Genomic DNA, 25013 nt, shown 5'->3' with positions numbered 1-25013 from the left:
TCAAACTGGGAATACTGCTCTTGCTGTATTGACCAAGAAAGTGAAGACTTTCTTATGTACCTGAGGCTATTTCATTAAGTTAATAATTTTGAGAATTTACAGTCTGAATCTTCCAAATGTTCAAACATGAACAAAGAAACATGATCTTCCAAATGTTCAAACAACCCAACAACAGATAATATATAACTTTCTGCATAAGCGTGCAACATACATCCAGTTTATGCAATATCTGAGTTTTCATCATCTTCAAAAAAAGAATCAAAGTACTAAAGTCAGTCAAGTAATTAAGCTAGAGACAAATGAGAAAAGTCAGCACAGAAAGTTGTAACAGAAAATAGCTTTAAAATGGCTACTGTGCAGTAGGTGTTTCTATTATGTAATAGAAATCTTCGCAACAGACGAAAACCAAGAATGAAGAAACCTCGGACTGGTGTTTCTACGAAGGGCCTTGCGTGTACACGGCACCTGAGTCGGAGCTGGGTGCCGCTAGCCCAGCGCAAACCAAGCGCGCCAGGCTGGACGCGCAGCGATTACAGCGGACGTCCAGATCTACCTGATGGGAATGCTGTACGGTTAAATGAAAATGACTTTTCGCTCTCGCTGTTATCAGGAAGATAGGATTACTTTTTACGCTCAGCCACAAGAATAGCTAGCAGTCTGAAATTTGCCACTTAAGGGCAACTGCTGTCGTGGCCGTGTTTGAGTACTGGTCTGGCCCGTGCTCCTTCACAGAGCAAGTGATCGCCGCCGCAGCAGGTGCAGCGGGAAGAGCGAGCGGCATCTGTGAAAGGCCTGACGAACCAGCCGTGTTCACCAGTCACCCTAAGGAATGCTGCTCCCGGAGCAGCTCTCGCACCTCAGAGAACTTCCGAGCGGCCGGGGCCGGGGCCGGGGCCGGGGCCGGGGCCGGGGCCGGGGCCGGGGCCGGGGCCGCGCCGCGCCGCTATGCGCCATGCAGGTTCCCGGGCGGGCGCCGCTATTGTGGCACGCAGCTTCCCGGGCGGCGCCGCCGTCGCGGTGCGCGGCGCCGAGGCAGGCACACAAAAGAGCGGCTGCCGCTCCGCCGCGGGCTGCGGCACCGGCCCCGCCGCTGCCAGCAGGGTAAGGAGCGGGGCCGGGCCGGGCCGGGCCGGGCCGTGTCATCCCGGGGCGGGCGGGCGGGCACCCCGCGGGGCGCCGTGGGGGCGCCGGCCCCTCCCCCGCTCCCCCCCGCCCGCGCGACCGTTGCGCCCCTCGCGCGCGAGGCGCTGCCGCCGCCTCACGGCCGTTAGCGCGGGCGGGGAGCGGGGCCGGGGCCGCTGAGGCGCGGCCGCGGCGCTGCTTTGCCTCCCAGCCGTCGTGAGGAGGAAGCGCGGGGACGCCGGCGGCTCGCGGGGGGCCGGAGGCTGAGCAGCCGGTGCGCCGCGACGGGGCCCCGAGGCGTGGGAGAGGAGCCGCCACGGCGAGCAGCAGCGCCGGAGGCTGGTGTGCCGTGCCCGCCGTGTGGAGCGGAGCGGGGCTTCTCATCCACTCCCCTTTATTACCCTCCCCTCATCAGGAGGTCTGAGGGGGGGAAAAGCCGCTCAATTAAAAATTCTCCACTTGGTTTTTCTTCAGATAAACAGCACAAAACGTTACAGTATTGTTCGTTTTTCCTTTTTTGAGACTTTTTTTTTTTTTGGTATTGCCATAACAAAAGGAATGTGGGGGGAGAACAGGGAGGGAAGGCTGCATGGGGAGTGAGGCAACGGTTGCCTTATTTTGCCTCAGACAACGGTCTGGGCTTTCAGATTTGTGTGGTTCACTTGCTCAGTGCCCTTCTGATGGATGCTGTATGCTAGCGAGGACATAAAAAAAATTTAAATAAAGACACAAGAGGTTATACAGCATACATGATACAGAGATAAGGTGCAGTGCACTGATATTTAAGAAAAAATCTTAAAATACTATAGCCTGATTGGGTAAAAAAAAAAATACAGGTATTGTTTCCGCTTATATTACCTTGTCGAAGCCACCATATAATCTGCCATGGATGCAAAACCTGTTTGCAGCAACGGTATTTTGCGTATTATACCTGTTACCCAAGAACCCCTCCTTATTTAACCAATGGAACTGTATACGTAAAAAATGGAAGAAACTGCTGTCCTAGCTTTGTATGGTCACATGTAAGCAATACTATTTCCAAATAAGGTGACTTTTAAGGGTGAAGAATTTTAGTATAACTGTTTATTGCCATTTTAAGAAGTAAAAATACGGTATATATTAATTATCTGTATGTTGAAGTGATTTACAGCATAAGACTGAAATTTATCTCTTTATAGCCTAGCTCCTTCTCAATAAGGGACAGACAGGGAGAAAAGAACTCTTCCTTCTGCATGTGGTGCTGCGGGTACCCACTGCCAAGGAAGCTGCTGTCCTGACTCTGCTTTGGGCTTCTTGGATCTCAGGCTGAGGACCTGTTATTGTAAATCTTGATTCTGTCAGTCTTCCTAAACCTAAAATCTCTGATATTTTTGAAAATACAGTGTTGCCTGTAATCAGTAGCTACATTACTACTTCTCTCTGACCCTCTGATCTTAAGAAGAGTGTTCTTGGAAAGACCATGGCTGCTCAGGTCTTTTGGTCAGTCTTATGGAAGCACTCTGAAAAGTGTATGTATGTGTGTGTGTATATGTGTACATATATATATATATATGTATGTATGTATGTGTATATGCATTTAGGTGGTTAATGCCTGTTCAGATTGGAGATTGCACATGAATTTAAAGGAGAACTAGGTCTTTAATGGTGACCTTTGCTTAAGGCAGTGTATATGAAGATTCACTCCAAGAAGTGAGATTGTAGCATCTCTCCTACCAGTCTGATCAGAATGTTTGCTAAGAAATCATTTCTGAAAATAGTGTAGTTCAAACCTCTTCCAGCTTATGTTCCTGTGCTGTGAAGGTAAAGAAATCTAGCAAAAAAATAATCTGTTCCTAGCTATTTCTCACAGAGAAATAGGAAGGATCTTATTTCTGTCCAGAACAGCCTATTGGTTGTAGACTTTGAACCCAACCCTCAGTCTGGGAAGTTCAGTGGAGTCATGTTCAGGATGTGGGCTTCAGATGCTTTTTCACATGGTCCCAGACTTGTGATACCAATACCCCTTGTAAATAAATAGGATATGCTTTAACCCCTCGCAGCAATACAAGCTAGGGACTGAGCAGATGGAGAGCAGCGCTGCTCTGGGATCCTGGTGGACAGCAAACTGCACATGAGCAAGCCTAGAAAGGCCAACAACATCCTGGGCTGTATGAAGGCAGTAGACCGATAGGAAGTGATTATCCCTCCCTACTCAACACTCATTATACTGTGCCTATAAAACTATGTCCAGCCTTACCTCTTTCCCCTGCCGCTCCCTCCTCCTCTGGCCCCAGTTCGAGAAAGACATAGATAAACTGGAATGAACTGAAGTGAGATCAGTGGATGGCCACCAGATTGGCTGGGGCTGGAGCAGATACATGATAAGGAGAACCTAAGGATGCAGGGCTTTCTCAGTCTGGAGAACGGGAAGCTTTGAGGGGCCCAACAGCAGCTCCCCACTATCTACAAGGGGGTCATCAGGAAGGCAGAGCCAGACTCTTCAGTGGTGCTTAGCAGTATAATGAGAAGTAACAGGCATATGTTGAAGCAAGAGAGCTTCAGAGTAGATATAAGGAGAAACGTTTCCCCTGTGACAATCAAGCATGAGAACAGGTTGTCCAGAAAGCCTATGCAGTTTCCATCCCTGAAGGCTTTTAAGACCAGACTGGATAAAACCCTGAGCAACCTGGCCAGTTGACCTGGTTTGAGCAGGAGGTTGGATGAGAGACTTGTTGTCACTTCCAACCTGAATAATCCTATGAGCCTATGAGCAACTGTTCAGTTTTTACTTATCCTTAAGTGATCTAAGAAGCAGAAATGTTTCCAGAAGTCAGAACTTATTAGAAAGGAGTAGAATTTCCATCCTAAAACTATTCCGTCACAGCAAAGATGGAATGTAGATATTAGTATGCCACGCTGGCCAACTGCTATTACCTGTGTGGGTAAACTAATGCGTTGCTGTAAGCCTCCTGATTGTAAGAAGTCTTTGGTTGACATATTAGTCTTTTAATGCAGATATAAACAAAAGCAAGAATTTGCTCCTTGCAAGCAAGACCATTTCAAAGTAATGTCTTTCAGAGCTCCTGTGAGGCGATTAAAGCATTGCAATCTTAATGCAAGAGACATATTAGTAGTTCTTGTAGCTGGGAAAAATAAAGCACTGATACATGCACATCGTGGGGTAAGAGGAAGAGCTGAAAGCAGAATCAGAAATCACTAGTTCTTAGACACTCCATGAAACGTGACTGCTGAGTCGAACGTTCATTACGAATACTTCAGGTACTTGCAAATGCTTTAGGCTATTGAAGAGAGAATTAAAATGTGGGGATCTGACTTTTTTTTTCCTTCTTTTCCCTGAGGACCTATTTACCCTTAAGAGCTGTGTGAAAAGCTGCTCAAGAAAGCATAGTGCATTTCTTGAAGTATTCGTTGCTTTAGGCTTGTCCTGCCGGTGGGAGCAGAAAATACGGCTCTTAGAATTCTTTTCATGGCATGCATGAGAACATTTTTTCCAAGTCTCAATTTTGAATAAAATTTAAGATTCATCTCTACTAATGATATTATTTTCCAGGAAAAAAAATCTTCTACAACTGGTAAAAATAGATAAGGAATAAACTGTTTGCTTCTAATGCCAGCACTGTCATCTGAGTGCACCATAGTCCTTTTTGGTTGCAGTACATGCTGCCTTCATTCACCTACTGCAGGAGAGGAGGGTGACTCACACTTCAAAAGGAGTAAATCAGAGCTGAGCAGAGGCTGCTATGGAAAACTGTAGGGTTAATAGGTATTACCACCTAGGAGGAGGAGGAGGAACTAGGAGCCCTGTGGGGACAATAAGGAAAAAGCATCATTCTTAGATAATAAGGTTGAGTGAAATACTGCTAAAGGTACATACTCTGAAGTATACTCATGCATGAAGGGATCACTTTCTTTTGAACTAGAAATAGATGAAGAGGAAAGGACAAGTCAGTAAAAAGGGATACAGGAAGTCTTGGAAGGGAGAAATGTTTCAGTTGTAACTGGTGTGAGGTTTGGAGTCTAAATAAGGATTTTCAAAGAGCAGCACTTCTGCAGTGCTGCTCATAGCTACCTGGACTCCCACTGGGAGGTGAGCAGAGGCGTATCCTGGGATAGTTCTGGTTTGAACTGTTAAAGTTTACCTCAGAGAATAGCCTTCCTAGTTACAGACTTCAGTAATGAAGATCTATCCACATAGGAATAGCTTGTTATTGTTTTATTACTTGAAAGGTTGGTTAAATGTCTCCACTTTGTTAACTGAATAAAGTACAAATTTAATTTAGCACATTACTGTTAGGAATATCTGTAAGCATTATTTCTAGGTTTCCCTCTTTTTATCTTATACTCCTAGAGAAATCCCACATACACTTGACAACCACAACATTTGCAGAAGTTCATCTCCCCAGGTTGACTGTACTTTATCTTTGAGTGTTTTCAAAGAGTTTAATTTGTTGTTTTTCTTTCCTAAAACCTTCCTACAGAAGAGGGGCCAGACCTCGCAAGCTTTTTTTTCTTAAGAGACTTCTACCTTCGTGTGTCAAGGGTTCCCAAGATCCTTGAAGGATTTACTAAAATTCTTTTACCTCAGTAGAGATTAGAATTAGCTAAGATTTGGTAAGGGGGTCCCAAGAGGCAATTTTCTTGTACTGTCACTGGAGTATAGCAATATCTTTTATTAAAAAAAAAAAAATCTCACAGCTGAGGAATTCTCACAAGTTACTTGACCACATTAGTCCAGGGTGCCAAGACTCGTTGTCTGACAAGGTAACATAGTGCCTTTTGGGCTCATTCCTATTTTATCCAGTAAAATGTCCTTGCTGCAGTGACTATATAGAGTCATCTCTGCTTTCCATTTGTTCCAGTTTGAATTTGTTGTGGGTGACAGCCAAGTGATTATCTTAACATAACACTACGGGGTTCTCTGGGGGATTTAGTGAGATAGTATTATCAATAAAAATTGAGCGGATTTGTTCTCATTGATTTGGGAAATCTGAAATCTTTCTACAATAAAGCCTCAAAGAGAAAAAAGAAAGGATGCAGGAAGTATAAAAAAATCAGAAATATCAATGTAAATTCATATTTTAGCATGTTAATGGAGATGGAGAAGTCATGTTCTCATACACAGACTTTCATCTTCCCATCTTGCGTGCTAAGAGCCTGAGGTTTTAGGAATGATGTCAGAATGATCTCTTAGGACACCAGTGCAGTCTCCTCCTCTGGATAAGCTACTGAAGAAGCACTAAAACTTGGAGAAAGTTCACCTTTTCCCTAAGGGAAGGACCTTTAAGTGCTGACTTACTTGAGGAGCACTGTACTGATTAGGGAAATACAATTAGCATATCATAAAGCAAGAGAACATGGAAGGAAGGGAGTAAGGAAAGAAGAGGGGAGGAAAACAAGGCAACAGGTGTATTGGTGGAGAGAATCCTGCATCTGTCTATTTTGTATGTGAAAATTCCCTGAGGAGGAGGAAGTGACAGATTTTTAAAGTGTTGGCTCTGAAAGAGTGACTGTTTGAAGAGCGAAAAAAAAAAAAAAAATCCCAGACTCTATGGCTTTCTTTTTCTTGGTGCTCAAGTATCCCCAAGACATTTAGTCACGTATTTCTAAACCACATTTTATTTATTTTTCTATAAGCTAAAATGCATGGTGGGTGCTCTAAGTTCCCCCAGAACAGCACCTCTCTAAATGGTATTATAAGAACCTCCCAGAATAACTAGACCTCTATGGCCTACAGTGTTTAGGATCAACAAAACAGCTGTTTTTTAGGTCAAAGAAAGAATGAAATCTTACATTATACATAAAATAACTTTTTTGTTATTTTATCCTTGTCTATATTTTTTCTAATTATTAAAGATTGCCATCTTAGCTGCAATTTCTTAGTCAAGAAGCATTTTCGGAAGTTGAAGTATTGTTGGGAGAAAACATAATTAGATTTCTTGTTACAAAGAGCATTCAATACTAAAATCAAGCCAGTTTTGAGAAAGAGTTTACATTTCCATCTTTTTAAGTATGTACAAAATACTTGTAAAATTTCATTTTAATAAGATCCTTGGATGCACTCTTGATTAGCTAACATTGAATGCCATAACCAATTCAGGAGAGCTATAGTACTAATCTATATTTTGAAATATTAATTTAAAAATTGTGAAAGTGTTGGTTATTAGATGAATAATGGGCCGTTTCAGAATCTTCCAAGCGTAGTGCAGTTTTTTTTTTTTTTCTTCTCTTTTTTTTTTCCTTCCCCCTTCATTCCTGTTCATTCCTATGCCTCTTCCATGGTTCGTATACTATACAGGTGGTATACACATTCATGTTTTTAATGTGGTTTAAATGCTCAAGTCTTCTTGAGTATTGTGCTAGTGAGGAGGGGCCTGGATGCTCAGCCTGTCCAGGGACGTGATAATAAGGATCACTGTGTGTTTTACTTTTTCTCCCTCCAAAGAAACTGGAGCAGAATTTGAAGTTACTTTACAGTAAAAAAACAGTTTACATGAATTTCTTGCTCCATGAAATGACATCTGAGTTACTTTTAAAGACTCTTCTGAAACCACATCATAGAATGTGAATTGGCAAGGTTTTCAGCACTATCATAGAATTGGTAAGGTTGGAAGGGACCTCTGGAGATCATCTAGTCCAACCTCCCTGCCCAAGCAGGGTCACCTAGAGCATGTTAGACAGGGTTGCATCCAGACGGGCCTTGAAGATCTCCAGAGAAGGAGGCTCCACAACCTCTCTGGGCAACCTGTTCCAGTGCTCTGTCACTATGGTTGCCCCCAGTATGCTTTTATGGACAGGTCTAGTTTCCCCCTACATGAGTTGTAAATCAGAGTAAAATCTATTTTATTAACAATGAGAAAGGAAGGTTTTTCTTACCTGAAGGGTTCCTATTTCTATTTCCATGTATTCCCTATTAATGAGCTATCGTGCCACATGAAATGGCTATATTTGGAAAGACAGTCTATGTGGTCATATGCTTACTGGCCCTAACTATTAATTTTTGTGAGTGCTGGGTCTATAATTTCTGTACTGCCTCCATCTTTTACTCCTTCCGTCCTTTTATCATGTTTCATTAGCCATATAGAAGGACTTCTGTTATCATAAATTTTCTTCCATGTTTGTATTAGAATTTCGTTCCCATTAAGCATTTCCCCGATATAGGAAACCAAATCCAGATAGTACATAGTAGAGTAAATAAATAAATAAATAAATAAATAAAAGTTCTTTTGGGCAGGAACCTAGAAGTCTTTAGATATTGCTCTTCAGATGTTACCTAAAACTGTTTGCTGCCTGCTAACAGGTTTCCAAGAGTTTCTGTACTGTCTTGAGTCGGGGTGCAAATCCTGTGCTTATATTTGTGCACATACTGTTTAAAAGTCCATTACAAGTACTAACTTAGGCATAGTCATAAGAACAGTTCAACAGAAAACACAGATATTTCTATTCTTATAAACTGATATAGAATAGGAAAGAAGCAAAGGCTTGCCTTAGTTCCAGACTCTTACTATGCAGCATATCATGTTGTTGCCATGCTACCAGAATTGCTTGCCTTGATATTTGAATTTACCCAAATTTGCATTTAAAAAAGCATGAACTGTTAACAGTATGTTAAAATATAAAATACCCTGACAGTCCATAAACCTTGTCATCAATTTGTTCATGTATTATTGACCTCCATACATTTTTTCCCCTTTAAAAAAAACCCAAAACACAACAACAAAAATCTCAGAGACAAATGAACCAATAAAATAGGGAAACATTCTGTTTGCTAGTGCAATAAAGGTATGTGTTGAGAGGAATATAAATTATAGTTTCCATAAATAATGGCAATGTGCATTTTGCCTACATCAGTAAATAAATGCCTCTCGCCATCCTTCATAGTCTCTGATTTATAATTACAATGGGAAACCAGAGCACAGTAATATTTTCTTGTTATTGCTGGATTGTGGAGGAGAAAGCAGTGTTTTTCTATTATTTAAAAAGAAACTGAATCCTTTAGGCACAAAATACTGTGTTACTGGCATACAACTCTTGATTAGAGATAAGGTAGCTTTAAAAAGAATCTTATCCCTGTGACATTCTTTGCCAGTAAGTCTGTGAACGTGACTTTAATTATGTAGAAGTATTTGACATATTACAGCCCAGGAGATCAGAGCTGTGGTGTGCTGGATGATAGACAGAGACAGAAGGAATTCAGATAGTGACTAGAAATTTCATACTCGACCCTACGCCAGTGGCATGAGAGAAGCTGAGGATGGGAAATGTTCTTAGCTGAGCTGCACTGCATTTCTTAAGCCAGTGTCAGGAGGGTTGTTGAGGGTAGAATCCTTCATTGCTGGTTAATGACTGCCCGCTTGCTTCAGGGAAGATTCACTATGAAAATACCTGTGGGATATTTGGAATGCATCTCTCTCTCTTATGTGTGTGTGTGTGTGTGTGTGTATGTATGTATGTATGTGTGTGTGTGTGTATATATATATATATATATATATATATATATATATATATATATATATATAAGAGAGATTTTCTTTGTGTTTTTGTTGTGTTTTCAAAGTTGGGAGGAAATCTCACTCATTTCCCCAGAAGTAAAAAGGACAGTGTGTAACTGTTGTGATGCTTACTATTTTCAGTACTTGAAAAGAGACACACCTTAGTGGGTTTTTGGCACTTGGTTTTTACACCTATCTCCAACTGTATTAAATTATCTCTAAACCATGTATTTCAGCTGATGGTTGTCCCCCATTTATTATTCTACAAATACTCATCATAACTGGAACCACCAACTAGCAGCTGATCTAATTAGAGATGATGATTTGAACAAAAAAAGTGCTGTTAAGATTATATTGCTCTAGGGAAGAATAACCTTATATTAGTTTTATTGAGGCATAAGATGTATATATTGTTACTGTAATTCTTTTGCAGTGTCATGTGAAGTAAAATTTAGCTATTGAACTGCTTTCCAGAAAGCATCTGAACAAAGAAAGTGCATTTGATAGCCCTGTTTTACAGGCAGTGAGACTAAGACAGCTACATTAGAATGACTTGCCCAGAATTCTTCACACTGCTGGGTAACTAAACCAGGAATAAAACCAGGGTTTCCAGACTCGGTGTCTAATGGTTTATCCACAGTGTTATCCTTACCTGGTTCTTGCTTTGTGCAGTAGCGCTCAGGAAAGGAACGAACTGTTAGCTGACCAGCTTCCCATCATACAAATATCTCTTTCTCATTTTTGTACTCGATTGCTTTTGCTACAGGAAGAGTAGAACCATAGTCTTCTATGCTTTGCATCTTAAAAACTGGAATGAGGGAAAATTGAGATCTTTTTTTTATATTAGAGCACTAGCCTTTTATGAGAGTAATTTCCTTTTGTTCCCTCTCTCTCTGTATCTCTGTGTTTGAGATATTTTTAATCACAACTTAGTAGAATCTTAGGCTTATTCTTGAGCCAGCATCAAATTAATGAGATGTGTTAATGTATTTTTTTTGTGAGTCTTGTGATATTTTATGGTTTAGTTAAGGGTCCAGCTGTTGGTGTGTGAGAATCTCAGCTTCGAGTTTCCATTCACACAGGCCTGAAGAAAGGAGAAACTGTGAATATGGACTTTAAATATCTGAAGAAAACTATGACATCTTTAACTAATTTTGAAGAATTCTTGTGATTGCTAATGCAGTAGTAGTTGTGGTGGAAATAATTTGCTTGAAATTAACCAGAATCTGTTTGAATGAGTTAAGCTTAAATTACTGGATTTTTTTTTCTTTATGGTTGTAGTTAACATTTTTATAGCCATTCACAATAAATGTAGACAAACAAATGCCATCCAGATTATCTCAACTAGCCTTTTTTTAATCAGTAATTGTTTCATACGCTGTTACATATTTTAATCTATGTAATAGTCCTAATTGAATTAATATAGTAATTAAGGTAATGTATTAAATTAATGTAGTCCTGCTAAATATCATCATAAGGTTGGATAGCATTACAGGGAGTCCAGGCTATTGCTACTCTCAGTTAAGTTTCCTAATCCTCACCAGATGCTGGCCCAATGGATCTTGCCTTTTGACAGGAGGAAGTCCATGTTGCCATTAAGGTTACACTTCTCTCAACATCAGATGGACATGTGATTCTAACTGGGGTTGACCCTGCCTGACGATGAGCCGGTGTTGGGCTTGTGGATGCACTGGCTGCCATCACCTCTGGCTGGACTGGGAGCAGTCCTTTCTCCTGGTCTTTTCTTCAGACCATCCACTGTGCTTGGGTACAACTGTTGTTATTAAGAGACTGCACTTGTCTTGTCTTTGCAGACTACGTGGCTGCAGGCTAACCAATCCAGCAATGATTTCTCCTGTTGAGCAGCAGGCCAGGCTGCCCATCATGAGAAATGTGCTGAAGACCACTGAGACCCCCACATACCCAAAAGACCAGCAAAGGGGAAAATTAAAAAAAAAAAAAAAAAAAAAAAAAGAGAGAGAGAGAGAGAGAGAGAAGACAGTAAAGTTTGAAGTATTTGCATCTGGCTATAAAATTTCTAGTATGTATATATATATATATTTACATGTATATAGCTGACTATAAATAATAATTCCACATATGTGGAACTGAAATACTAACCAACACAATAGGAATCTGGAATGAAATAGAACTATTCTTAAAATACATATATCCTTAATATAGTGGAGCCTACAAGCAAGCTAAGGATATAGGACCTCTTTATGGTAAAAATTTACAAAGATAGCAGTAAACTGGCATTGCTAGTAAGACATTGCTACTGACAGCTTAGTATGTTCTGTTTATACTTTTTCTGGTATAAAAAGGTAGAGGAAGAGAATATCATAAGAGCAGAAAAATGTGGTACAGAGTCAATATAACCTCATATTGGAGAAGAGATAGGGTGTGAAAGACTGGGTTTAATGAATAACAGACTAAACATTTACCGATAACTTGGAATAACAGGTATAGCTCTAATTATCAGTCAGTTCATTAAAAGAGGTTAATTATACTCAACTGGGAAAACTCCACTTAGCGTTACCATTTTGTTTAATTTTGCTCTTAACCTTTTTGCTGGCTTAAATTACAGAGATAAAAAGGCCTACGTTTATGAAAGAATGCATTAAATGAATCAGCTGTATGAATATAAAGAGTTTGTGAGCCAGCACAAGTAGAAAAAGAAATTCTGTGTTACAGAGACTGTAAAAGGACAACTCTATAATTGTTACACTGCGTCTGTTGTTACTGTTCTTGATCAGTACTGTGGCAGTGTGGGGTGTCAAACTCTGTTTCATTCCCCTATAGCCTGCAGACTTGCTTGTAGTTTTCTGCTCTTTATTGGAGGGGTGGCTTTCAACAAAATGAAGCTTTGCTGAATGGGCTTTCCCAAAACACAAATTGTTTAGGATTAATTTGCGCCCAAATGACAGTTCTGACTATAACAAATAAAAGATGAAGAATTAAATGGAAAGGAAAATGTTATGTACATGTTCAGCACTTGAATCTAATGATCAGATGTCAGAGGGCGCAAAAGTTGATTTACAGCCTTGCAATGTTAGACTATATGTCATGGTACAAAATTGTTTCCTGTAAGGAAACTTTCTAAGGTCAAACACCCGTTGAGAAAACCCAGGAGAGGTCTGCATGATGTAACTACATTTGTTGTTTCTGGTAATTCTAGTAATTTATTATTACTATTATTTTTTAATTGAGAACAACTCTTCTGTTATTAGGGGACTGTGTGTGTCTTGTCTTTGCAGAGTAGGTGGCTGCAGGCTAACCTTTTGTTTGAACTGGGCACTGCTCACTGGTATTTCAAGTCTCCGTTTTTGTTACAAGATACAAACTTCCTTGACGTGCTTTGCTCCCCAAAATCCTTCCACATCCAGGGCTGTAGCTGTGTGATTCTTTGTAACCTGAGAAGTTCTAGTTAGGAGGAAGAGAAAGATGCCATGGTGTAGTTGTTCAGACCATTATAATTAAACTTATAAAGATAAAGGCTATTTGACCTAATGATAGGAAAATAGGAATTTGTCCAATTGTTGTTTCAGGAATTTGTCTGCGATTGACTTTCTTAATGAGCACAACAATTATATATAGTATTCTTTAAGGATCATATTCTGCCGCCCTTGGTACTTTGTGCTATCTATTGAAGGAAATGGACCATTATCTGCAGACAAGGCATTGCTCATTCCAAACCTGATACCAAAATTATACACACGTAGTCCTGAGCACCAGTTGGAGAAAAAACAATCTTCTCAGGACTAAATAATCCAAACACGGATGAATAAGTATTAGAAAGATTCATATTGTCATTTATATTCTTGCTTACTAGCTATTTACTGCATGCTTAGTGATAATGAGAGACATAGAATACTGAATTGGAAAATTCATAGATAAATACAAAATACGCTGTGAGCCACAATGCGTCAATGCTGATGTTTCAGGTAAGATATTTCAGTGATCTATCAGTTAGTTCATGTTGAAAGGAAAAATGTTTTTAATTCCTGTGCACAGCTACATTTACTGAGAGAAATTTGGAAAGATATTATTTATTCAAGTGAATTAAGCAAAACAGAAGTATCTTGCCAGAGATGAAATAAAATAGAGGAATTCTTGCTTTCATATAAGCTTATACATATAAATGTAAATCTTCATTAATGCTCTGCAAAACATATTCTAGTCCTTTGAGAACCATATGACACCAAGAATGGGAATAGACAGGTAGGGAGCATGAAGTTTCCTGTGTGTAGTTCTCTGCAGTTCTTGTATCTAGCTATAACCTTCCGTCGTACCAGGGCACAACCACCTTGTGCTTCAGGAATCCTTTTATCAAAGAGATCTGTTATGTATGAAATTTTCCATGTGATACCATTATTTTACCTGCTGCAGTCACAACAATTCTCCTGTTTAGGCTAACTGTAAATCTGATTAACCCTGACACCATATCTTACTCAAACACATGGTGCTTTTAATAATTGGAATGGCTGACATTGTAATAATGCTTTTTTGGAGTATTGCATAGCAGTTAATTTTCAGCCTTGTGGAGATGGTTAGCATAGATGTCATTTGCTTAAGTGTTGCACAGGCCTATGTTGAATTTTTGAGATGTATGCCCTGGGAACAGAGAGTTATTAATCCAGAACTCTTATTGCTGAAAATATAGTCTATTATTTGTAATAATGCACTGCACTCTTATTTATTATCTAGTGTTATATATCAGACAAAGTTCTTAACAGAGGTCTCTTAAGAGAAAACTTCAAGTTCATTATGGTTTTAGGTATTTTTAAGTTTTTGGTTTCTCCCCAGTAAAAGTTTAAATATGAAGTACTAACAAATTGGAGTTAGTTTTAGTGAGAATTAATATTTTATGGTTAACTTGGTTTGTAAGTCTGGAAGAACAGCTGTAATTACTGTTGCCTGCTAAACATTTTAATATTACATTGTCTTACAAGCCATAAATGATTATCAAAGCACAAGAGAAGTTGCTGCTATGAAAATAATGTAACTATTTTTAAAGACTTTTTACTCAGATTAACATTGACCTACTGCTACAGCAGCTAAACAGTTATTCATTATATGTCAGAAAACTGGTCATTAAAGTGTCAAAGGAGTTAATAGAATTTGAGACTTAGGCTCCCACCCAGCTTGCACATCTTCTGTGACAGCATTTCTGAGTTGACAAATTGTGGCCCTTTGAAGGCAAGTCAATAGCTTGCTTTGAAAAACATCTACAGGCTGAAGAATGATTGTCTGATGCCAAGCAATTTGAGACAAGCTACTGCTCAATCTGGCAAGGGATAAAGCTTCCAGCTGCTGAACTTTGATAACATGGATATATTCTGTTTTAGTTGCTCACAAGAGAGGTGATCTAAAGTCTTTCTAGACACACAAGTTTTCTTGGCTTCAAGGCTCATCTTGAATGGTTTTAAATGAAAATGCTCTTTAAGATACAGACAATGTGAATTTCATTGACTAGCCAACAAAAAGTTTCACTTTTTTCATGATCTTTTACTATTTTCACAAAAATTCAACTCTTACAGTTAAACATCTGAATGGTGTATGTTTTTATTTTCCATACACATGCAGAAAATGCATTTGTGTTTGCCATGCTCTTTAGATCTTTGTGTTGTAAATGCATCTGTCGTAGTTTAGCCAACCTGAACAGTCTATGGTTGTCATAGTAGATGTGGCATTAATGTTTATTCTCATCTTTGTCTTGAAGATATCAAATTATTTCTTTTCATTTTGTTTTACAGTCTACAAAATCATTGCACTTAAAACAGGGTGCAAACTTGGGTATCAGGCCTGCTACACTGGTTTTGGGTCTCTTAGGAACACTAAAATCTGCAAAGCTGCCCAATTGCCTTATCAAAGATTCACAAATCTTTGTGGGGGAATCCCAAGGCATTAAGACCCCACTGTTGCTTCTGTATTGGTTTCAGCACCATCACCTTTCACACTCCCTGGCATCAAATGTGTGTGTAGGGGAAGGTAGCAGAAAGGCATTTCTGTCTGGCTGCCAAAAGAGCATATTGAATGATACACTCAGACAGATGTACGTTAATGTGGCTTTGGGATTGCTCTGACTTCCACTAGAGGTTGATTCTGGGATTGGAAATGCCTAAAGAGGGACTCAAGCAAGTTTAATCCCCCCTATGTTTTCTATAGCCTTTATACTCCTTTATGCTGTGTGCTTCTGTAGATTTGGAGTAACAGGGTTGGAGTGAATAGATCAATGCTGCTGTTAGAGGACAACCATAGCCCATCCCATTTCGTAGTATATTGCTCACTTTGTTGTGAAAGGCTTGATGATAACACCTTATTTTTAGGATGGTCCACGTAATTCAGGAAATCTGTGCTCTGTACTGCTTTATTGCCTACTTAGCCTGTCAATTACTGATACAGAAGATATAGCTACATCTGTGGGAACTTGCTAGGTTTTATTCAGTGTATTCAGTTAGAGGCAGACAGACTTATCCCTACTACAGATTTAAAAGGAAAGAGGAGGAAATGGAAAGAGAAAGGGAAAGGGAAAGACAGGCTTAAAGTCTCTAATCTGTTAGGAATTGTTAGGATTTTCCTAGCGTCACTTGGACTCTTATTGTCCCCATCTCTAGCAAAGCACAGGGTGGCAGAGAAGACTAAGAAGAGACAGCTAGATACTGTCTCCTGTACTTTCCTGAAGTGTGGTTACCACAGGTGGCCTGGAGGAATGACATACATTCAGTCAAAAACTATGCAAGAGGTATAGGCTAAAAAGAACCAACACAGAATCAACAGCATAATATGAACTGCTAAAGGCTTATGCTAGTCTGATCTACGATTTCTGCTCTAATATTTGTATTTACTCTTATTTTGATAATGACAATCCATCAGCTTTATCACACATCTGCAGGGGGCAGGATCAAAGTCTCCAGTGTTTGGAACAATCTATAATGACTTGGGAAAAGTGAGATAAACATTCAGTTCTTGTCAGGAAGAGGTAAAGGAAATGAGTACTTCCATGAACTTTCAAGAGACTGACATAACCAGGGGAGGTATGCTCCAAAGTGATTCATCTACTGGGGCTTCATCTCCTAGCGATAGAAGACTTGGTTTATTTTCCCTTGAATCCTAAGGATTCAGTTACTACTGAAATCAGGTAAAATCAAAGTACCTTTTTGCAAAGATCATCAGAGAGATTTTCATAAATATTCAGTCCATTCCTGTTCTTACCACAACTCCTAAAGATTAGGAGTAAACCAGTGCTCTGTAGCCCTGACTTTTTTGAGGAAGCTTAGTTCTTCGTTTTTCAACAACTTCTCCTGCTAAACAGGATACAAATATCTTGCTTCTGTTTTACATGCCCTTAGGATCTGACGGGATAAAAACCCTTGTGCCTCAGGAGCCAGGCTGCATGTGACTGCTCAGTTTTACATGGAGGCTTTAAACAAAGAAATTAGTGCCTGCACCTTCAGCTGAGAGATAAAATGTCTGTTCTGTCAAGGATTTCACTTGAACTTTGCCTGCCTCTATCTTTACCAAAACACTTTTTCAAGCTAGAGTAGGCAGTCTAGTTAGCCAAAGTCACATTTTCTTAAGAATTCTGTAGCTGCAAGCTAGTTGTATGTTTAACTTTATCCAGATACCTTGCATGTGTTGAGTTTGAGAGCAACATTCTCTCATATCCCAGAGACTGCACAATCCTTTTGTAAGCCTGAGCTTGATCCTTGATGCTATTTCACATCCTGTTTTTAATCACTCGTGAAGGTGTCTCATTACTTCCCAAACATCAGTGATCCTTTATAGCAATCACTACAATTTTCAGAGCACTTGAGTGAGGATTTGTCTCTCTCAAACCTAAGGTGTTCTTGAAACAGGTACTTGGAGCTGATCTTGTCTTCTCATCCAAGTTTAATGTCAGACTCCATAAAGCACTTTGATCCTTGGCACCACTAACATCAGCAAAGAAAGCAAAGGTTTGTAATCTTCTGTGTTTAGGTGATAAAGATACTGAGTCAGAAAAACAAAGGTAAAATATAGCTCTATCCTCCAAAATCAAAAATCCCCATCTTTGGTACGGCAATTTCCACGGGCAGAAATCTGGGTGGGGTATCACCTGTTTGTCTGCTCAAAGCTGTTTCACAGGAAGCACTTGGCCATCATCTGTCTGTAAGTTACTGGCAATCTTTGGTAAAGTACCTCAGTAACTGTTTCGTGAAGAGGATTAACTGCTTTGCCTCTGCATTTAGCTAGGTACCTGGATCTATCTGACATAAATACATATGTAAATGCATTCTTGCTCTTCAACTAGATATGCTGAATAAAGACTCTTAATGTCATAGGTGGATTCTGGTACAAGTATGGACAGATAATAGTAAAGTTTCCTGTTTGATTCATTTAAAACAGAAAGACAGAGAGAGACTGACTCAGGATAAAGATGTGAGTATACAAATACAGCTAATTGACAATAAAAACAGTCATTATAAACAGCTAAGAATGAAGTAGTTATCAAGTTCTTTATCACTTAAGTGACTTAACTGGTGAAAAGAAGGCTTTTCCCAAACATTGTTCTTTTGCATTGATAAGACAATAGTTAAAGAGTTTACATCTCAGAAAACTCAGGTTTGGACTGACACCATTTACATCTTCCCTAAAATGAGAGAGAGCACAGTAACATTTGGAAATAGGTACCTAAGTAGAACTGGAAATAGGCTTTCTGTAACTATTCACCTTATTAACTCTAGTAGAGTTATAAGATCCTCATCCTTGAAGTACAGAGCATCTACAGCTCTCTTGGGAAATAAAAAGCATTTGTACTTTCACTCTGTAGATGCAGTGCTTCTCTGAAAACTGAAAGATCTGTCTGCAGGTCACCCAAAGTAAGCTGCAGAGAGCCGGAGTTTAAAGAAGTGACAACATACTAAATAAAGAACTTCATGTGCCCTTTACTTAGGGCAAGAGATGATATCCTTACTTACAACTTGATTATTGGGGATGATCTGTCAATGGCTGATTGCTTTTTTCTGGAACTGCATAAAATAACGTGTGAATTTTGTATTGCAAACTATAGATGGTGGGCTGTCCTCTTTTACATCTAAATCAAATGAATCTTACCAAGGTCCTCTATATCCAGCTTCCCAAAAGTAAAGAGCATCTTGGCCACCCTGCTTTTCATCCTTTGTTTGCTTAGTTAAATTACTTTGAATTGAGCATAAGGGACAGATACTTTCATAAATTCCCTGTTAGGTTTCACAGACGCAGGTTTAAGGGGATTATTTATGCTGTAGGATTTAATATCTGCCAACATGCTGCTCATTTGCCTGGTGTCACTGGGGACTAGTTCTTTCATTTGCTATTTCTAAATCCTCTTCTTCAGACATTGAACTTTTCAGAGAGCTGAGTGTTTGAAACATCCTGCAATTATTAATATCATGAATTTTATCTCAAATGGACTATGAGGGTTTATTCAACTAATATTATGTGCGCTTTATGTATGATAGGCCTAGTTGCATTTTCTGTTTAAACAGAACAGACAGAGGTAACGCCCATCATCTGGCTTGCTGGGAAGTGACCTTGGGAACTGTCCCTTTGCCTTGTGCCTGTTTGAGGACTGCATCTTTCTTGTGCCCTCTGCTGAGCAGTTTTGGGATTAGCCTCCCCAAGGGACACTAGTGGAAGCTCAGAAGCACATACCCTGTGCCTCGTCCGTCCATAAGTTTGCAACGAGTAATGAAGCAGTCAGACCTGTGCTCTGTGTGCCTAATGAGACCCCAAGCCTTGCCAAGGGTTGTTAGCAAAGCTGCGACTGGGACTTTCATCAGAGCCTTGTGAAAAATAAAATAACTGTAAGTTGCTTCCAGTAGCTTACAAGGTCTTACACTCCATGCAAACAAGCTGTTCGTATTTCTGTGAGGACAGCTCTGTACAATGAACTTTGATATATTAGCACTTTATTCACTGTAGTACTCTAGACTTAAGCTGTCAAATGATTCTGCCTCTTGCCTCACGAGCAGTGTTGCTGCCGGGCTGCGTCGCTGGAGCAGGCAGTGTACTGCTTTCCCCTGCCCCCTTTCGTTGCTAGGCTTCTCGTCTGCTCTGCTCTTCCCCATCAGATTGTACCAGCAACCGAACGGCTGGGTCCAGAGAGGAGAACAGGAGCTCTCTGAGACTTCCTGGGCTATCACTAATATCACTTGTTAGTGATAACCTTCTGATAAAGCAGGATGCTAAAAACATTAAAATGCAAGAACAGAAGGTGAAATCAAAATGTGAGTCTTGCTTGAAATGTCTGAATTAGCTAAATCTGTATGCTATTTTCAAATTACCTTGCCTGTTCTTTTGTAATTAAAGCTTTAAATTATTTTATGTATGCTGTAGTGATTGATATCAGAGTTGTAAGGAATTTTAAAAAATCTTATGACAGAAAGCTTCATAATAGCTAATAATATTCTTTTAGAAAATTGAAAATAACCCAGTTTCTTCCTCAGTGTTTTTTGTCCTGTTCTTGGCAAGCATTTTCCTATGCTGTATTTCTAGTGCTATGAGAGCCATTCTGGATTGCTGATAGGCTCAAAACTCAAGCAGTTTGTAGTCAAATGACCAGATGCCTCGATTTGATCATTCTGTGCTGGGATGCTGTGAGCTACCAAAATGCAATCTAGCATTTTATAAAGAAACTGCAGTCCCCTGTGGTCTTACCAAGAGCTCATGCTGTATTCAGTTTTCTTTGGACTGTGAAAAACTGATGGAGGACAGAATTTTTCTTTTCAGGATTTATCCTTTTTTCAGTGCTACTAAATCGGAAATGGGCATTCTGTTATGCTGCAATTTTGCAATATACTGCATCTTAAGCATATTTTGGTACTGCCAAGTGCCACAAGAATATTAATATTCCTTGGAGCTGTCTCCCCCTCCATATTAAAAAATCATACTTTCTCTGTCTTTCTGACATTCAGGAAAAAAAATGCAGAGGAACCTGAGTAGAGACTATGGAAGAGGAGACTATTTGAATATCATTCTTGCACCTGTGTAAAGGTCGTTTTCATGCACTAGAAGGCAAGGAGATGCTGCAAGATGGTCTGCAGCATGTAAGAAATTGTGAAGCAGGCAAGGCTGGAGGCAGAACCTCCGGATCCATCTGCCACACTTGCATGTGCGGTGAGATGCTTCAGCAGGCACTGCAGAGCAATGGGGGAAAAATCACATCCCTTCTAGAACTGGCAAATTTCCCCCTGCTCAACTACTCAACATGTGTACAGTGCTGTGCTCAGAGAATATCATTTGACCTTGAAAAAAATCATACTGTTTTTCACAAGCCTCCAAACAATACTAACTCTTTGTATAGAAAGGTACCTGATTTTGTTTATTTAAGAGAGAACTTCATCCTTTCAAGTGAAGTCTAAAATTAATTTCTTATGTATTTCAGTGCTGCATAGTAGAAGTGTTAAGTAGGTGTACCTCTTGTTTTCATACAGTTGCAAGTGATCCTGGCTAGATTTGTTCTGTTTTGTTTCATAGTTCTATTAAAGCTTTGAGATAGATCCTGTTCATAAGGTGTCTTGTACTACATAGAGAAGTACCCCCAGGGCATTGTATAAATTAATATTTCATCCATGATTGTAGCTAGTAGTTAATTTATCATTTGGCAGTGAGAAACAAGAGACTAGATTACAGATTAATTATAATCAAGCTTTACAGAGTGCTCACGTGTATGCTGAAGAGGAAGTATTAATACACTAGTGATGGCCTTTTGCAATCTTCAGTCTATTTTGGTGGTGTTAAATCTAGTGGTTTAAGAAATAAATAAGAACATTGGTAAATGGTACCAGTATTTTTAGTTTAGTACCAGTATTTTTAGTTTAGCTAATTAAAATTTTATGACTGGCACAGAGGATTTGAATTTATGGCATCTTCAGATTTGGCATGGGGAAATAAAGAATTCTCAAGAGCTGACTTCTGCTGTAACCTGTCATATCTTGTTATGCCAATTCCAACTCTCTGATTTAAAACAAAAGAAACTTGTATTTGTTCTTCACTAGAAAGCAGACGAAATAAAGCACAGAAACTGCTGTCAGCAAGTACATCCAAGATAATACCATGATTGCTATCAGTGACTGTTTTCAGAAATTGCATCCAGTGAGTATCCAAAGAGTAATTAGGCCTTACCACTTGGGAAAAAGCTTCAGAAAAATACTATGAGGAAATATTCATGAGTTCTGATGACCACCTGATATATGCTTATCAAATGAAATACAGACAAGTGCAAAAATATGGCTTCTTAAAGGCAAAGCATACATTAGCCAAAAACAAGAGCAAATCTCATCTGCTTGGAAGAAGAGGAGGTGATCCTGAGCCAGTCTGTGCGTCTGTGTTTCTACCCTCCATTCCCTGGGTATAACTGCAGTTATTTATGTTGGCTGCTCTGCATGAAAACTTTCTGGGTTTTTGCTTTCTTTTACAACAATAGTTATTTTAAAACAAAACTATCCAGTGTTTTGTTTTAAAACAATAGATTATTTGGACCTGCGCTTTGAGGCAAGCCCAAAAGGTGCCATTCCCAGCTGAGCTCCCAACAGCTGCAGCCTGCTGTTGAGGAAGCGTGATTCCTGAGGGAAAGCGAGCCTGGGGGGTGGTACAGGGCACGTACGTGGCAGTGCGGGAAGACGCCAGCATGGTTCGGTCTCGGCCTGTCGTTTCCCTACGGACACTTCTGGAGGCAGGCTGCAGCTCTGGTTATACCTCTTCAGGGACATAGTTGGACAGGGCCCTCCTTCTGCTCTGGGACTCCTCGCTCTTCCTAATGAATTCCTGCGCTCAGGCTTCCTAATGAATTCTGGTGCGGTGTCACAAGGCCCCGTATAGCCTGATTTGAAATATGTCACCCTTAATTTATGTCTGTGGCAAGGTGAGCGGTGGTGTTAAGGACACGGCTGATGGGGTTGGCGGTGAGCTTCAGGACGAGGAAGGGGCAGGGCCCTTAGTTCTAAAAACCTCTATCTGTCAGGATCTAGCAGAGATCACAGCAGGAAAAACTGGCAGCTTTCACCCATCCCAAACCCCACTGCTTCCCTCCCACCATCTCTAGCCACCAAGACTGCTGTTGGCTCGTTCTGCTGCCGGCAGGAGAGAGGCTGCCAGCAGCAGCGACCACGAGGCCCCTGCCTAGGGACAGGCGTGTGGTCGTTTGGGGTGCTGGCAATGGCCCCAGGCCAGCTCCAAGCGGAGCGGGGGCCGTGGTAACTGGTGACCAACAGGCGACAGATGCGCTGTGCCCATCACCCCACGGGCCAGCTGCTCCCTGCTTTTGGCCTTGCTCCGCAGTTAGGAGGAGCTGCAGCGGGCAGCCGGGTCCAACGCAGCTCGCAGCGGGGCCCGTAGCATCGCCCCCACCTGCAAACTGGGCTGCTCCTCTAGATCTTTTGCAAGAAGCAAGAGGAAGACTCTGCAATCTTCCATCTGCCTTTCCCTGTTACCTTACCCTAAAAAGCCCGCTTTTGTTTCTAGCACTTTTGAATTAGAACTGTTTGATTAGCTTTCATGTTTGGAAGCAGACAAGAGCTACCATGTTTTGCTACCAGCTCCACTAGCCAGAGTCAGTCAGCCGCACTGTTGTTCAGAAACCACCACTAATTACGCATTGCCTCGCTGTACGCTTTGATCTTACTGTTAGAGCTGCATTAGGTGCCTACAGCGTGTGCTGCTAGCTATTACTTTTGAGTGTCTATCTTTCATGTGGTTTGCACAATGGCACTTTGTGCTGCCCTTTTTTTAATATTCCAAAGTTTCCTTTTTTTGTTAGTGTGCCCTTTTTTTGTCTTGCTTATCATTCTGAGTTCCCAGTTCCACAAACACAAGCGTTTCTTAGCTCTTCTGTTACATTTTAGAGACACATAGCTACCTGTTTGCTTGCTTTATATGGCTGCTCCCTTTTGTCTCTTTAATGGATTGCTCTAAGCTCATTTTCTTAAATCTACCCAAACCTCAGCCCTTCTCATGGATATAAAAAATAGTGTTCATGTTAAAAAGTACCATCGCTGGCTATTCAGCTAATTCCTCTGCACAATGCCAGAATTTCAAATACAAAGAATTTAGAGGAAGAGGCTTAAATTTACTTGAGCTTTAATGAAAGGTGAAGTAGTATAGGGAAAAAAAAGTCAAATAGATCAAGCTTGTCCTGAGCAAATAAGATAGGGTGCCTAGGGGCTACAGCTTTGGAAGAGTATAGTTATCATCTATCAGGCTGGCTGAGGATTGGAGAAAAGCATTCTCATTTGTCATGCAGTACAGTCAAATCTGATGCAGATTTGCAGACCTGCACAATAGCGATAAGATGTTGACGTTCATTTTTATGCTACAGAGGGTGTCCAGGGGAGTAGTTTGGGGTATAACTGCATTGATTTTTGCCAGTCTTTGCCATTTTTGTTTTCTGTAACTAGTGACACTCAGTTGCCTTCTATGCAGAGCAGCAGCTGTTTTATTTTCTTCCAAATACCTGGTATAATTGTGTTTTTGGATAGAAGAAAAATCTTTCACAAGGTGGCGACTAAGCAGCTAACAATTCAAGATTAGAATCCACTGGGTTTGGTGCTTTAGGCCCTAGTTCAATAGCTAATCCTTAGCCCCTGCAGCAATCTTGGAGCCTTTAGTTGGACAGCTTGAATGGTAAAGATGAGACTATTAATACAACTAAGGTTCTGCAGGATTAATGAAGCACTAATATTTATTTTTAATATGATGCTTCATACCTTCTGTGCAGATCTATGAGAAGTTTATTCTCCAGCCTGCTTCTTCGTGGATTACAGTCATGTTTTTGGCCTGCAGTTGGAACAGAATAGGAAGATGACGATAAGTAAGAATAGATAGCTCCTATCATTATGGTTTGAAATTGAACTGATGCAAAACTGAATTATCTTTGGCTAGCTGCTTAAATCTGCAGTGACTACAGTAGAGGCAAATTAGAACATTTTTGAAGGGATTTCAAGAGACATGATAATCCTAACAGGCTAGAAAATAACTAATAATGCATTCAGAGCTACTTAGAACTACTAAAAGAAAATTACATGTATTTGAGTTTTTACAGTTAATATCTATTCTTCCACATAATGTACATTTTTAAGATTGCCCTCTGTTATTTCTCAAGCATTCTTTTCTCTTCAACTAAAATTCAAATCCATGCCTCCAGCATCATTATGAAATAATTGATTTCTGAAAAATAATCAGCAGACTAATGCATTTAGTTTAAAGTCACATTTTAGTTCAACAGTATGTTCACCTGAAATATCCTTTTATATATAAATTTTTGTGTGTATGTATCTTAGCAACCCTAACTGTCATAAAACTGGTGATAGTGGGACAGATCATAGAAGTTTCCCTGGGAAAAAGCAGCACAAGGTTGCTTGTAGAGGGCAAGTTCTTGCCGAG

At 40.1% G+C, this 25013-nt stretch overlaps 1 protein-coding gene across 3 annotated transcripts in view; it reads left to right on the top strand.

The window, feature by feature from the left end:
* Window positions 1-1015: 1015 nt before the first annotated feature.
* Window positions 1016-25013, top strand: part of APBA2 (amyloid beta precursor protein binding family A member 2) — a 109732-nt gene continuing 85734 nt past the window's right edge. For all 3 annotated transcript variants that reach the window (XM_062583388.1, XM_062583389.1, XM_062583387.1), the window contains exon 1: window positions 1016-1101. The gene's annotated coding sequence lies outside the window, so the exon portion shown is untranslated. The remainder of the gene's footprint in view (window positions 1102-25013) is intronic.

This window comes from Rhea pennata, chromosome 10 (assembly GCF_028389875.1).
Source record: "Rhea pennata isolate bPtePen1 chromosome 10, bPtePen1.pri, whole genome shotgun sequence".
NCBI lineage: Eukaryota > Metazoa > Chordata > Aves > Rheiformes > Rheidae > Rhea > Rhea pennata.
This window is presented reverse-complemented; position numbering and strand designations above follow the sequence as displayed.